This window comes from Neodiprion virginianus, chromosome 3 (assembly GCF_021901495.1).
Source record: "Neodiprion virginianus isolate iyNeoVirg1 chromosome 3, iyNeoVirg1.1, whole genome shotgun sequence".
Classification (NCBI taxonomy): Eukaryota; Metazoa; Arthropoda; class Insecta; order Hymenoptera; family Diprionidae; genus Neodiprion; species Neodiprion virginianus.
The window spans coordinates 38,249,514-38,263,250 of record NC_060879.1 but is presented as its reverse complement, the minus strand read 5'-3'; the positions used below and the strand labels follow the sequence as shown (position 1 = coordinate 38,263,250).

The 13,737-nt window shown below is 40.3% G+C and overlaps 1 protein-coding gene across 2 annotated transcripts in view; it reads left to right on the top strand.

Moving 5' to 3' along the window:
* Window positions 1–13,737, top strand: part of LOC124301116 (hemicentin-2-like) — a 248,204-nt gene that overhangs the window by 35,549 nt on the left and 198,918 nt on the right. The window lies entirely within an intron of this gene.

Genomic DNA, 13,737 nt, shown 5'->3' with positions numbered 1-13,737 from the left:
ATGCGTCGGACTTCACGGATGGAGTTTTCGATTTGAAAACACCTGATTCTTATTTCTCACCGTTCGATTTTCGCTCTCAATATCCAGAAGCTCGATCGCGGAGTGATCTAGATCCGATCCATGAATACACCGAAATCTATGGACTCCAGGAGGCGAGGCGCGGAATGGCAAGTTATACACGGATGCATATCCCCATAAACTTGGAGCAGCATACGCGGTGCAGTTGCCCATTCCCATTTGCCAATCTCACTCCGCCTCAGCCCCTTTGCCACGGTAGATTTATGGTAAACAATGCATTATGTAAATCGTATAAGTGATACGAACGATAACAGAAGCGTATTATGATCCACGCCTACGCGCTGCGGATATACAGACGTGAAGTATGTAAGCTCGTGTGTTTCAAAATCAGCAAGTTAAATCACCCGCGCCGGTCATCCGCGATTCGTCATTATTAACATCATTGGCAATAATTTTTCACAGACCGTGTCGGCTGAACCTTATTTTTCGCCGTTAGCGATAAACCGATGAACGGAATTTCGTGAAGTTTACGAAGCTTTATTTATGCAACGTGAAAAGGATTGAAATTTTTAGTCTAAAGTATCGAGCTGTGATTAGGGAGAAACAAAGAGGATATAATTGAACATTGATGAAAATAAATGAGTCAAAGGGAATGGAATGCGAAAAATGAAGGTTAACCCTTCGACGTCGTTCGTATAAATGAAACACTCGTTCCTGGGATCGGTTAATCCGTATAATATGTATTCTCGTTTTGTAATGAAATTTCGATTTTCAAGCCGCGTATGTGAATAGCGTGCGGGTTTTGCCAAGCGATAAATACTTTTTAAGTGGGAATAAAAAATTAGTTACGGCGGCTCTGAATAATTTTCTTAACTTTATGGGTAGGGTAATTTTTACTAGCGCCCAATACGCGCCACACACTGCCGTGTGGGTTTTTCAATTTCAATTCTCACTTTAATAAAATAAAAACCTTGAATATCCTGTTGCGATATATTTTCTCGAATTACACCGCCAGAGGAAAACTCCGCGAGATATCGGCTAAGACGAGGAATTAACTCGATTCCGGGCCTCTTACGTGAACGAATTATAAATTTAGCGAGGACGCGAAAGGCGAAAAGCAGTCCCGAGCTTCGAAGCGTGATAATTTAATGCAAACCCGGGGATAAAGTCGTTTGCATTTTCCCGTGCGTGTAATCAAACCGACGAAAATACGCAGTAAGATGATCGGATCACTCGCGCTTGTAAGAAAAGCATCAAGAGGGTGTCGTCTTTGTAAATTTCGTCAGGAGTCCGGAATCAACTGAAATTCGAGCTTTGTATTACATCGCCGTCGCTTTTACCCTCACGCGCTGTTCACTCTGAATTTATATCGAGTATTAAAGTATCGCTTCGTACAATCACACGAACGCACACAAACTTTGGTTTACCACCCGCGTCCGATTTCTGGCCGGTAATTTGTCATTCGGTATCGATGCTCGTTTCCGTGTAAAACGACACCCTCACGATAATATAATACGGAGGAGGTTTCAGGGGGGTTGTAGATACGCGAAATTGTATCGTTATCCGCGAAATTGCAATTACGTTTGAACGATGTATTGTATAATAATTACGGAGAGCAAAATTCAGGCTCTTTCGATTCCACGATTTGATTCTGTATTTGATAGCGATTTTCGCGGAGAGTTGGAATATTGAGAAGATTATTGAAAGCTCAAGATATAAAGAACCAACGCATGGCGCAAAGACAATGAGGAGATTTTCTAAAAAACGGCGGAAATAAAACGCAGAGGCGTAGAGATAAGGACTGCAGATGCGATCTTTGCCCTTCGGCGAATCCCGGCAAGCCGAAGGTTTCGTGGCTATCGTTTGCAGGGTCGCTTTCTCTGTCAGAAGCAAAGCCGTAAAGATGATGGGGATATTATTTTGCGGTTAAGAATGGTAGTTAACCAGGTCGAAAATAATCGGTTTTACAACCCTGACGGCAGCATCGAATTTCACGGTGGAAAAGATTCTTTCGGCTCGACTTTGTATCCTGCGCCCCGTTAATCATCCCTTGCAGTTTCGGGGGTAAAGGGTAAAATCAGCCGGCTCGCCAAGCCCGGGAAATTTGATTTCGTCGTTAGGGATCGCTTAAATGAACCACCAAACAAACCTTTGAAAACGCTAATTTACATTCTTTGGTTATAAAAGCTCGCGGTCCTCCTTTAACGCGGGTTATGCGATATAAATGCGAATAACGTAACCCGCACTTGCGTTTTTATCGGCTAAATTAATTAACTCATCCCTTTATCATCCTAACCCAGGGTCTTTTGAGAAACGGCAAAAGACGATTCGCCTCACGCAGCTCGAGGCATTTTTATATTCCAAACGCGAATTCTTATCCTTCTTTACACAATTTTTACATTCCTCAGTCCAGATATTCCCTATTGTGTAGATCATTGAAGATCTAAGTTGCCTGATTAACGAAAAGGTTGGCGTTATTTTCTCAGCTTTTCAATATAATAGCGCGACTGCGCACTAATTGAAAAAAAAATTATCCAATCGTTAACCTTGTGCAGATAAAATCGGGAAAAAATTTTGAAAAGTAGCTTTATTTCGTACCTCGTTGATTTAATTTTGTAATTATTTTTCAATCAAAAGTTCAATAATATTAAATAAAATATATATGTATTTTTTTTTTTTTTTTATTGAAACCTAACCTAATCTAACATATTGTCGAAAATTGAGGAAACAAAATTCTGTGAAAAGTATCAATTGCGAGGCTCTTAAATTGAAAAGACGGAAACTTATCAAAGGAGAAAGTTACGGAGAGTGTTCGCCGCGTTGTCTTTATTTTTCACACGTATCGTGGATCTGGTCGCGGCATTCACCGAGATCTGTATTTTTTTCACGTAGAACGGAGAGAGTCTCCGTCTTGTATGATAAGTTTGAAATTCCAATTTCCCACGTGTGGGCTTTGCGCATAAATTCAGTCTGTTCACCCGGACGAATTAGCTCGTTTGTAAAATGAACGAGGGGCTTTACGCGTGACGAACTATGCCGGACAGATTTTAGTTTCGCATAATTGTGGAAACGGGACGGAAGAAGCTCCGGGGAATACGTCGGGTAGCCTTTCAAACCACGCGAATTTGTAGCGGCTGAAACATCCATCCTCGAGCTGAGAGACACAGAGGCGTCAAATCCAATTAAACCATCGTATAATTGAATATCTGACAATCCGTCGTTCAGTTTTACACACGCGTGTATATACGTATACATGTATGTAAATATATAAAAAACGTAATTTCATATACGCGAACGTTTATTATACCTTTCGCATACATGTGTGACCGTCGTCGTTTCGACGACATATTAAAAACACGATCGCCGTTCCGTCTTCACTGTAAAATTCAGAACGTATTTCGCAATTCGACACCACCGTATTATTATTCCTTCGGTGTAAAAATCTCACCACAATTTTACGAAATATTTTCAGAACGAAACGACGCGATTTCCAAGGTTCAGGAGCTTCGGATATATACAGTAGCAAAATTGTGAAAATCTTGTACGTCGCTTTATGCAGGCTTAGCAGTGTGTACAAAATTCTGTAGTGGTTGTTAAATTCTCACGAATTATTTGACACTTTCCGCGGAGCAGACATCGTTCCTAGCTGCACTAAATGAAAATCTCTTTCTCGATTTCCGACGATAACTTGAGCTTAACTACATCGCCCAAGTTTGCTCCACAGAGGTACAGGGCTTTTTGAATGAAGCGAACTGCAGGGAATACTAGTCGAGACTGAAATTATTACCGGAATATTATTGTTATAGTTTACAGCCCTGCCCTCGCTGCTCGAGATCTGGAGAAACTTCGCGTCCTAATGAGCCAATTTATCCCTGTATAATATAATGTATGACATTCATGCGATCCTGCTGCAGTGTTACGTTGGTTACATATATATACATATATGTATATATGTATGTATGTATGTATGTATATTGTGTAGTTCACGTAATCCGAATCGAAGGGAAAAATTAAACACTCGTCTGTTGCAGTATTGAATACTTAAGAATTGAATGTTTAAAAATTGAAGCGTTAGAAAACCGGTCGGTAATAAATTATATCTGATGGGTATAAAAGGAAAAGAAAGAACGTTGGCCCGCCGTCGGTTTGTAAAAGTTTTGCAATTTCACCTGTCGGAAACGAATATCTAATCCCGGACTTAAAGTCAAATCATCGGAATATATTTTTATTTGTTTCTTTCTTCAAGTGTTTTACAAATTCCGTGCGCGCCTTTCCTCAAGTTGGGCAAAAATTTACCGAGAACAAAACTTGACGACCCGCGGTAGAGAATCGGAGAAATGTTGAAGCGTATTCGAGGTTATCTAAACAAAACAAAAACTAAAATAGGGATCGATTTTTTTTACCAACTTACAAAGAACGCGTAAATTCGTTTTCATATTTAACGCGTACAGTAGCAGCGACTGTATGAGTAAGACAGTCGATTCGAGTTCCGTCGCTGCTTCACTCGGGCGTAATATGTATTATATATACATACCTATAAGTACAAAGCACACAACGGGCTATTAACTTATAGTCTTGACTCCACATCTGTTAAAGGTCAAGGAATTGAGTGGGTCGCTTTCTGCTCGAGTATCTGCTGTATAATACCGTTTATTCTTAGCCCCTGTCTTGTTTCCTATATATATATATATATATAAAAGACACTCTTAAACCGTCGAGAACGGTTATACGGTAGGTGAAAATATCGGAAAACGGAAAAGACATACGGCATCGACAATTTTACCCCGTTGTTGTAAATAAAACCATTTCTTAAAACGGGATTTCAAACGAAATTAGAGGAAGGACTTGCCGAGGAAAGACAAAAACTGAGGTAGAGAAAAGTACGCAACTGGATGAAAATCGTTACGCGCTATATCATATCAGCATACAAGTGAAGCGAGCTTTTTTTTTCTTTACCTTACAGTGATGAATGGAAGAACGTCTGCATGAAAAGGAAGAGACGCTGCTTAGCATTTTCGTGACTTATTGTTGGTGAGCTGCGGTCTAACTTCGTGTCTCAAAACAGACCCGCAATCAAGTCTAATTAACTCTCGTTCCTACACACGGTGTATAATACAGACCGCAGCGAATAGAACCACAGCCAATTTCCCGGTAGAAATACCATGATTTCTAACAATTTTTTACTGCCGTCACTTACCTCGGTTTTACAGCGTCAATTTACAGGCCGTTTCGATGTATTTTCCAGTCAATATGACGATTCGCATGGAAATACGATTCAGATTTGAGCAAGTTTTTTTTTTTTTTTTTTCTCCGGAACAAGGACTGCGAGGGTTAGTTTTTAACGAAATAAAAATTCTTCCGGAATACAAGAATTAAGGCTCAGGTTAAAAAGGTGTCTCATACTCTGTGGCTTTTTTCCACTTGTTATAACCGCGCAATTTTTACGAAACATAATAATGATGTAGTGTTAATTCATAATTGGATAATGGTTTCATTTTAAGATAAATAATAACACATTTTTCCTCAGTAAAACCCGGAAGCTCAGCTTCAATTCGTCATTACGAACGACGGTACAAAAATTTTCTGATTGTTCGAATGTGTCAAAAGGCTACGGTCAGTTTTAAACTCAATTTAACAATTATTCTTCAAACACCCGCGTAGAAATACGAATAACTATGTATATTTTAATCGTTGATGTAAGAATCCCAATTTTCTGAAGAACTTTTTGTTTTTTATTTCTACTTTTGTTACACTGTGAAAACTATCAGACCTTTTCCAGAGAAGAAAAATGTACGCCCTAATTTTAAACGGTCTAGTAGTTACGAATTATGGCACATATTTTTTCACTTTTATCGTCAACTGCTTTTTTGCCTCGTGTTTATTATATCGCGGGCTTTTCGATGGGGTACGATGACCGGTTGCGGCGCGATAAGGAAACCGGCATTCCTAGGACCCTGAAATTTGTCGCTCAGATATATTATGCCGGCTTAGATTTGATGCGAAAGGCGACAAGGGCAAGAACGCGACGGGGAGAGAGAATTCAGGGCCTCGTAATAGTCGGCTCTTGAAGGATTCAGAGCGATTACGTATCTGATCCGAGCCGCGGGATCTTTAACCATATTATAACCGCGTATCAAGATTAACCGACCCCGTGCAGTGTTGCCGGTTTATCACTTTGTCAAAATGGTTAGCAAATCGGTTAACCGACCGCAATTATTATTCACCTCACGTTCGTTCAGCCGTATAATTTTGTTCGCCTAACCGTTATGTACGATGAACATTGTACGCGTGTGTATTATACCTACAAATATGTACTTGCTTGTATCCAGCCACCCCCTGTTATTATGATATAATATAAAGCCGGCCTCGCGACAATCTCTCTCTCTCTCTCTCTCTCTCTCTCTGTGAATATGTGCGACTCGAAAGGGGGAACGAATCCGGAAAGGGGTTTTATTAATTGAAATCGCGACTAATGTATGTGCCGCTGGGTTAAACATATACCAGCAATGTATATGTGTATACGAACAACGCAAGCTTTCCCGCTTTATTCTATACGGGATTACATTCAACCTCGGATTAAAAATTGCCCCTCTAAACGAGCCGTCCAGCACAGACTTTGATCAGACTTTTGAAAGCCATTGCAAAACGAGTGAATTAAGGGTTTCGAATACCAGTTGAAAATGTTAGACAAGTGAAATTGGCCAGTAATCGTTTTTTCCATATCGATTTCAACCATGGATAATAATATCGACAGTAAATTATGCTGAAAAAAAGAAACTCAACCATCAGTTATGTGCTCTTTGGAAATTAATTGATTTTTTTCCGGAATCTTGAGTGATCTTGTAACGAGAGAAAGCGTTCGATCGGAATGTTCGAATTTTCCAAACTAACTCTTGCTAATATTGTACCTATTTGTTCAATTGGTGAAATTTTTTTTCTCGTTTTTAACACCAGAGATTTTCAACGGTTATTGAAAAGGATGCTGCGATGATTCTGTAAAAACATTAAAGCCACGCTCAAATCGAAGCAAAAATCGGCATCCGGGTAGATCACTGATTGTGAGAAAATAGTTTATTCACTATTGACAAACGTAGGTATATTTGGATATGGCGAAATGATAAATGTTTCGTTATTAATCGAATTTGACTCGACTAAAATCTGATAATAATAACGAAACATTTATTTCGCCATATTCAAGTACACCTACGTTTATTAAGGGTAAATAAACTCTTGGACTGGGACATATTTGACCCCTGAAATACGAAAAGAATCATGCATGCGTATTGCGTATGCATTTTACACTACCTAAATATAAATATATATGGAATGTAAAATTTTGCCGAGGATTCAAAATCACAATGTTTTATCTCGAACACGTAGGATAATAATTATGTTAGCCTGATATTCCTGGTCGAGTAGATCGATATCTGGACAACATCACGCCATTTTATGCAAAATACGAAACCGGCAGCAGGTGTATTTTCGCCGGGAGAAGGGGAAGGGGGGGGGGGGGGGGGGGGCTGTGTAAAGGGCAGGCCGCGGATCACTATCAACTGCGGGCAGCGACGCCCATCACTACCATTAGTTAGCAATTTATCATACTTTGTTAAGAAAAATGGTAAAAAATCACGAGATATGAAAATTACCGTGCACGTTATACGCTGCTCGATGTGTTCAGCGGTAGCAAAGAATTTTTTCTCACTCGATGGTACCGGTGTTATGATATTGGCGAGATGAAGAGAGAGGGAGAGAGAGATAGAAAAAAGAAAAAGGAAATTTGCCACTTGGAAATCCGAACGTAATATCGATCAACCCATTTTCTTTCAGAAAGGATCACGGACATTGAATGAAGGCCTTAACGTCTGCTTTTTATTCAATCGGATATATTTTACGACGGATATTCATGCGAGAATTATTGTGAGATCTGAGATGCTCCGGATGATTACAAAATTACGTGGGCAACTTCAATTTTCCTTGAATGTTAATTATCGAAGTCGAAATGTTATCCGGAAATAAAATTCTGCAACAGAATTTAACCCTCGATTATTATTCACCTCAGATACGAAGATGCCGTTTTTTTTGTAAAATCGGAAATGATTTTGAGGAAAAATTTTTCAATCGCCGCGTGTTTCTTTGTTTCATTATCTGTACGTCCAAATGATCAGCATTCATCGTTCATTCGTGTAAGATTTTCATCTGAATTCGTTTTTCGATTGTGGATTTTCGAAAAATTACTTTATTTTATTTTTCAAATGAATATTAGTGGAAACCGAGAAGATATACCGAAAATGTCAAAATCTGTTTTGCTTCACGGATATTCGTGAGAAAAGTAACAATTTTCAGAAAATTTTTCACTAACGAATAAAACGCGACCATCGTGGCGGAAAATATATATTTTTGGGTACAATTCTAACAAAAGTTGGTGATTTTGCAGAGATATAATATAATTTTTTCCACAATGTTTCTTATAAATATGATTTAAAATGGGAAAATGACATGTTTTCACCGTTTCGATATCCATTTGTTAATTAATTTTGACTTATATAATATTCATTTGAAAAGTTGAATCATTAAATTTGTTTACAATTCATAGCAGCTGAAGAACAAATTGAGATAAGATTTTCTAAAAAATCACAAACGCGGCTAGTTTTGATGGGCAGAATAGAACAGAAAATGAAACTTTCGGCAGCTTCGAGTTGCAATTGGATCAAATCAGAATACCCGGGTTCCCTAAAAAAGTGCAATGCAGAACCGAAGCCAAGCAGAATTTCGACTTTTAATCGGGCCTCTACGAGCGATTGGGAATATCGAAGAGACACGGGAAACTTTTCGCTGAATAATTGATCGGATCGAAACGCGTCTCGCGGTGCATTCTGGTCTGCGAATGGGCCGCAAGGGTAATATTCGGCAACCCTCGAGCCGCGTTCTCAAGCTCGGCAAGGAAATTCGAGAGTTAATGCTCGCGAAAAGGGGGAAAATACGGAAGAATCTCATGCATTATGAGGTTGATTTCATCCTAGGGTCGACATTTCGATCTCTGATCAAGGGTCTCTGCAATTGAACGGCGCTTTGCGGGAATTATCGGGCAAAGAAAAACAAAATTGACACTGCAGCTGGATTAGAATCCCCGCGGAACCGATCGGCCTTCATTCCTCTGCACACAAAGTGCAGCGGGAGGTCCTGAAAGGACGGGGATCCTGTCCCTACGCGGAGTTGGACGGGAGGTTGGAGAGCTTCCGGTACTGGAGTGCGAGATTAAGCACTGGAGGGACGTTTTATGTGTCTAGAAAAGCGAACGGCATGTTTCACCCGGGATTATACCAGGCGCTACATCCTGCCGTGGGTTTGACGACTCTTGGACATTGGTTCTGTTCCGGCGAAGTGTCTCATTCTGATTGAAATATCGGGGAAAACCTTTTAAGAAGATGCAGCTTAATTTAGTTATGCTCGTCCGTCTTCGTTTACCTCCATTATCCATCAGGATCTTATCGGTTGTTTACCGAAGACAGCGTCTTTATTTCTTGAATTTTACAAATTGACACCTCGGGGAGTTTAAATGATACAAGAAAAACTCCACAGCATAATTATTGTACCCAGAATTTCAAATTCAAGACTAATTTTGACTGATCACGATTTTCATCAAAGTTCGATCGATACAAATTAATTTTCTTTTCAAACAATCAAAGCTCGCTTTCGAAAAGCCAATTGAAATGCGCAACATCATTTGGAACTTTGAACGACGGCAATTCCTCGCATCAGACTCGCCATTGGATACTAAAATTTTTGTGAAAGAGAATCGCAGCGTAATATGTGAGGCAAGAAAATTAAATCCCCATTTGATTGGTCAGCCGAATTTCGTGCGTGAGTTGCTGCAGCCAGTGTTTTTTTTTTTTTTTATTTTTTTTTATTCAAATTCGCTCGGCAAAGAGGACGGCTAAGTGATTTGCTGCCGCAGGAGGCTAACACGACGCTTTCGTTTCATCGTTCAGGAAAGCTCCTGCAAGTATGAGAATAAGAGCGGCTGGTGCGTCGGGATCAACTTGGCTCAATTGAATCTTAAAATTCCTTTCTCGAACGCGGCAGCGCTCTCGCACGGGGAATTTTCCAGAAGAAAGTATATTAGAAGGCAGAAAAAAAAGGGAAAGACAGAGACAGAGAGAGAAAGAGAGCGATAAGAAGAGAGGGAGGAGGAGGAGGAGGAGGAGGAATATACCTGGGCCAAAATATCGAGGGTTGAATCGCAACGCAGAACTGGAGTCACGTCACGAATACGTGCCAAAGTGGTCGATGTGAATTATACTCATGAAGAATATTTTCTCTTTTCCTTTCTCTGAAGCAGCACTGTCATTTTTTCATTTTCCTCTTCTCTTCTCACCACGGTCACGTAAATATTTTCCCAGTAATTCAATGCCTTCCGTTGAAACGGCCAAAAGAATCTCACGAGAAGAAAAGAAGAACGCTGCGAAGTGCATAGACGATGAAAAATTAGACAAGAAATCGGGAAAAGTTCAGATCAGGCTTCGAAAATACAGAATGAGAAAGAAAGCTCGCGCGGAAAATCTAAACGGGTTTTGCGGGTAGTGAAATAAACGAATGATGAATAGAGAGGTTGTAGGTTTACTCACGAGTTAAAGGTCAAGTTGGATTACGTGTATTTTGGGGTAATTTCTTCGGGGTTTTGCCGCACGAATTAGCCAGATTCTTCCTGTTTTTCTTCTCCTCCCTTCTGCCGGGAGAAAAAAGCTAGCGCAATCTAGTCGGGGAAAAAGCTAAACGACTTATAGGTTATGGCAGGCTTGGATATCTCGAGTAAATAGGAACGGGTAGAAGTAAACTAATTTATCCTTGAGGGGTAGAACCAGCCGCTACACGCGTACAGCAGCTTACAGCGGGTATGCAAATGGCGTTCTCCAAACACGAGTCCAGAGGCAAGAAATGGAACAGCTTTTTATCCGGACAACCGTGCTAGGGCAATTTTAAACGGACGAAGAAATATTCAAACTCCTTTTTCAGTTTTCTACCTCAAAAATTCTACCAACTCACCCCCGAGATTCGGACCAGCGACGAATACCAGAGTACGAAACGGGAAACGGGAAGCCTGCCAAATATGCGATAGAAATTTTTACTGCCATTTTCATTCGGCCCGACGACGTAACTTCCTCGAATATTATACCGTACGTCTGTCTCTGCAGATAAACTCGCCTCTGCCGTGCCACGGGCTATTTACCCACATCTGCAAATGCGCTTGTGTCTATTCCATTGAATTCGTATATAATATATTTATTTCCGAGATGTTGGGCGAATATCAAATACGTCTACGTTATTCAACGAGAAAAGAGTATAAATAAAATTTCTGCACATCTTATCGTTATTAATAAGCCGCACATTCATTTTTTCTACTTTAATGTGTTAAAGGGGTGGATAAACTGAGGCGGGTAATTCAAACATCGCAATTTAGAGGTAAATAAAGAATCCTCAAAGTGCTTGTACTTTCAGAATGTCAGTTGAAGCAATGAATTTCTACGAGGTAGTTACTTAATTATGGAACCGTTTTAGGAACCGTAATACCTATATTGACTGCAAGAATATCAGAAACAATTTATTTGTCATCATTTGACGGAGTAAAGATTGAAAACTTGTTATCAATGGGAATCGCAAAAGGTCCTGCCCAAGGTTTTTCGCAAGACTTGTCACGGAATTCTGTTTGAGAGAAAAATATTGTAAGAAATTTTTTTCGATAGGCATTATATTCAGATGTTCGGCAAGAAAAATCAGCATACATAGATTTATAGACGGGTATTTTGTACGTGAATCCATTCGCCGCCAAAGCTTGGCTAAAGCAATGATATCAGCACCATTTTTGGCCGTTTCCTGGACGAGAAAACGATACGAGGTTTATAGAAATAAAATATGACTGGGTTTCGGTCCGGCGGAAAGAGAGGTTTAGGTGAGTGACTGACGATCGTTGGATCAGAGGTGATCCATAAATATTGTTGACTGAGTGTTAACGGACCAAACTGAAACCCGAGGAAATACTTTCCCCTATTTTCACAGGCAGAAGGGTGGTGATATACCGAACAGATTCGAAATATCTCCGGCCGAAATGCGAAGCTTCGTGACGGGGAGAGGGAGAGAGAGAGAGAGAGAGTCGCGCGTCGATGCAACGAGGTTTTAAAAGCTCTGGAAATTCCTGGCTATTTTTAAGGGTTCTTTTGCCGCTTTGATGTCGGGCGCTCTTTCGTCGCGCTGCAATCGTCAGAACGAGGTTGCAGGGAGCGTGAAAACGGTAGCAGAGAATGAACCGGTACGACGAGTCGATCAAAAAAGAAATCCGGTTTTTCGAGGCGAGAGCGTTTTCCATAAAAGCCGACCCGGAACTATTCTCGGCTCGAATCGAACTGTTTCGCGTTATTAGATTCGAGGCGCTGCGCTGTGCAGACTCCCTTAATCTGAATTCGCCGAGCGCGATTTCGATTTTCGCAACATTCGAATTGCCAGTCTGTTCTCGTCCCGTTGCGGGCGCTTGGATTATACTTTTGCACAGCTTCCTGGCCGTAGAAGCTCAGGGAATCGAGTTGACTCCGAGTTGTTAGCCAAAGTAGTAATTTCCAAGTCGTAGTCCGAGGCTCTTTGCTCCCTTTTCACCAAACCCGCAAACTTGAACCGTTAACCACCAGCGATCTTCTTCCCCTGGAGTCGGCTCCGTGAACGAATCGAATAACCAACGGATGGGGGATCGGAGAGACGTCTGGAACTAGGAGAACCTTTGTGAGACTTCGTTGCGAGTGTTGTGAAAGCACGAGAAGAAAACATCTGTTCTTTTTCTGTCCTAACTAGAAATACCTGAACCCACTTTGTCGATCTTGCAACTCTGCAACAATGTTTCGGCTAAAGCGCGCCTCAACGGAATCCTGAACTACCCCGCAGAGTGTTTTTAAATAAGCATACCGGGATTCTTTCTCGTCTAATCGAATGCAAAAAGCCCAACGATTTTTATTCAACTATAGGGAAAATCTTATACCTTACGTTTATCAAGATTAAAGGTGAAAAGGTGGAAAATTGTCCATGAAAAATTATCTTTCAGAGTGTTTCGTTTAAGCACAATCATTTCCTATCTCAATAAGTAACGAGTCGAGAGGTTGTTCGTTTACAGATGAAGTGAAACGCGATTTTACAGAGTTTCAAAGTGATTTCAAACGGTTTCGAACTAATTCCAAAGTCCTACAAATGATTGCAAGTGGTTTCAAAACGTTGAACGATTATAAAGCGAACAATTAAAAATCGTTTTCAAACGGTTTTAAACTAGTCTCAAATAGTTTTAAACAATTTTAAATGGCTTCTAGCAATTTAAAAATTGTTTTTAATAATTTCAAACTGCTTTGAAGAAGTTTCAAACGATTTGAAACTTGTTTCAAACCAATTCAAGCGATTCCATACAATTTTTTAATGATTGTAAAATCAGAAATGATTTGCAATTTGGAAGAATAAATAACCCGGTAGAATCTAGTAAGCTAATCATCTCGCGAGAGTGAAATAAATTTCCGCATTCTTTATTTTCTCTTCCTCGTTCTTCCCTGCGTATAAAATCGTCGATGTAAAATTGAAATAAGCCCAGATCGTGTCTGGCACTATACTTTCTCCGAAACTCGGACCACTTTCAACCCAAACACGTACAAACGTTTCTAGTTCGCGTTAGAATTGAGCAGCGCAGCGCGTTCG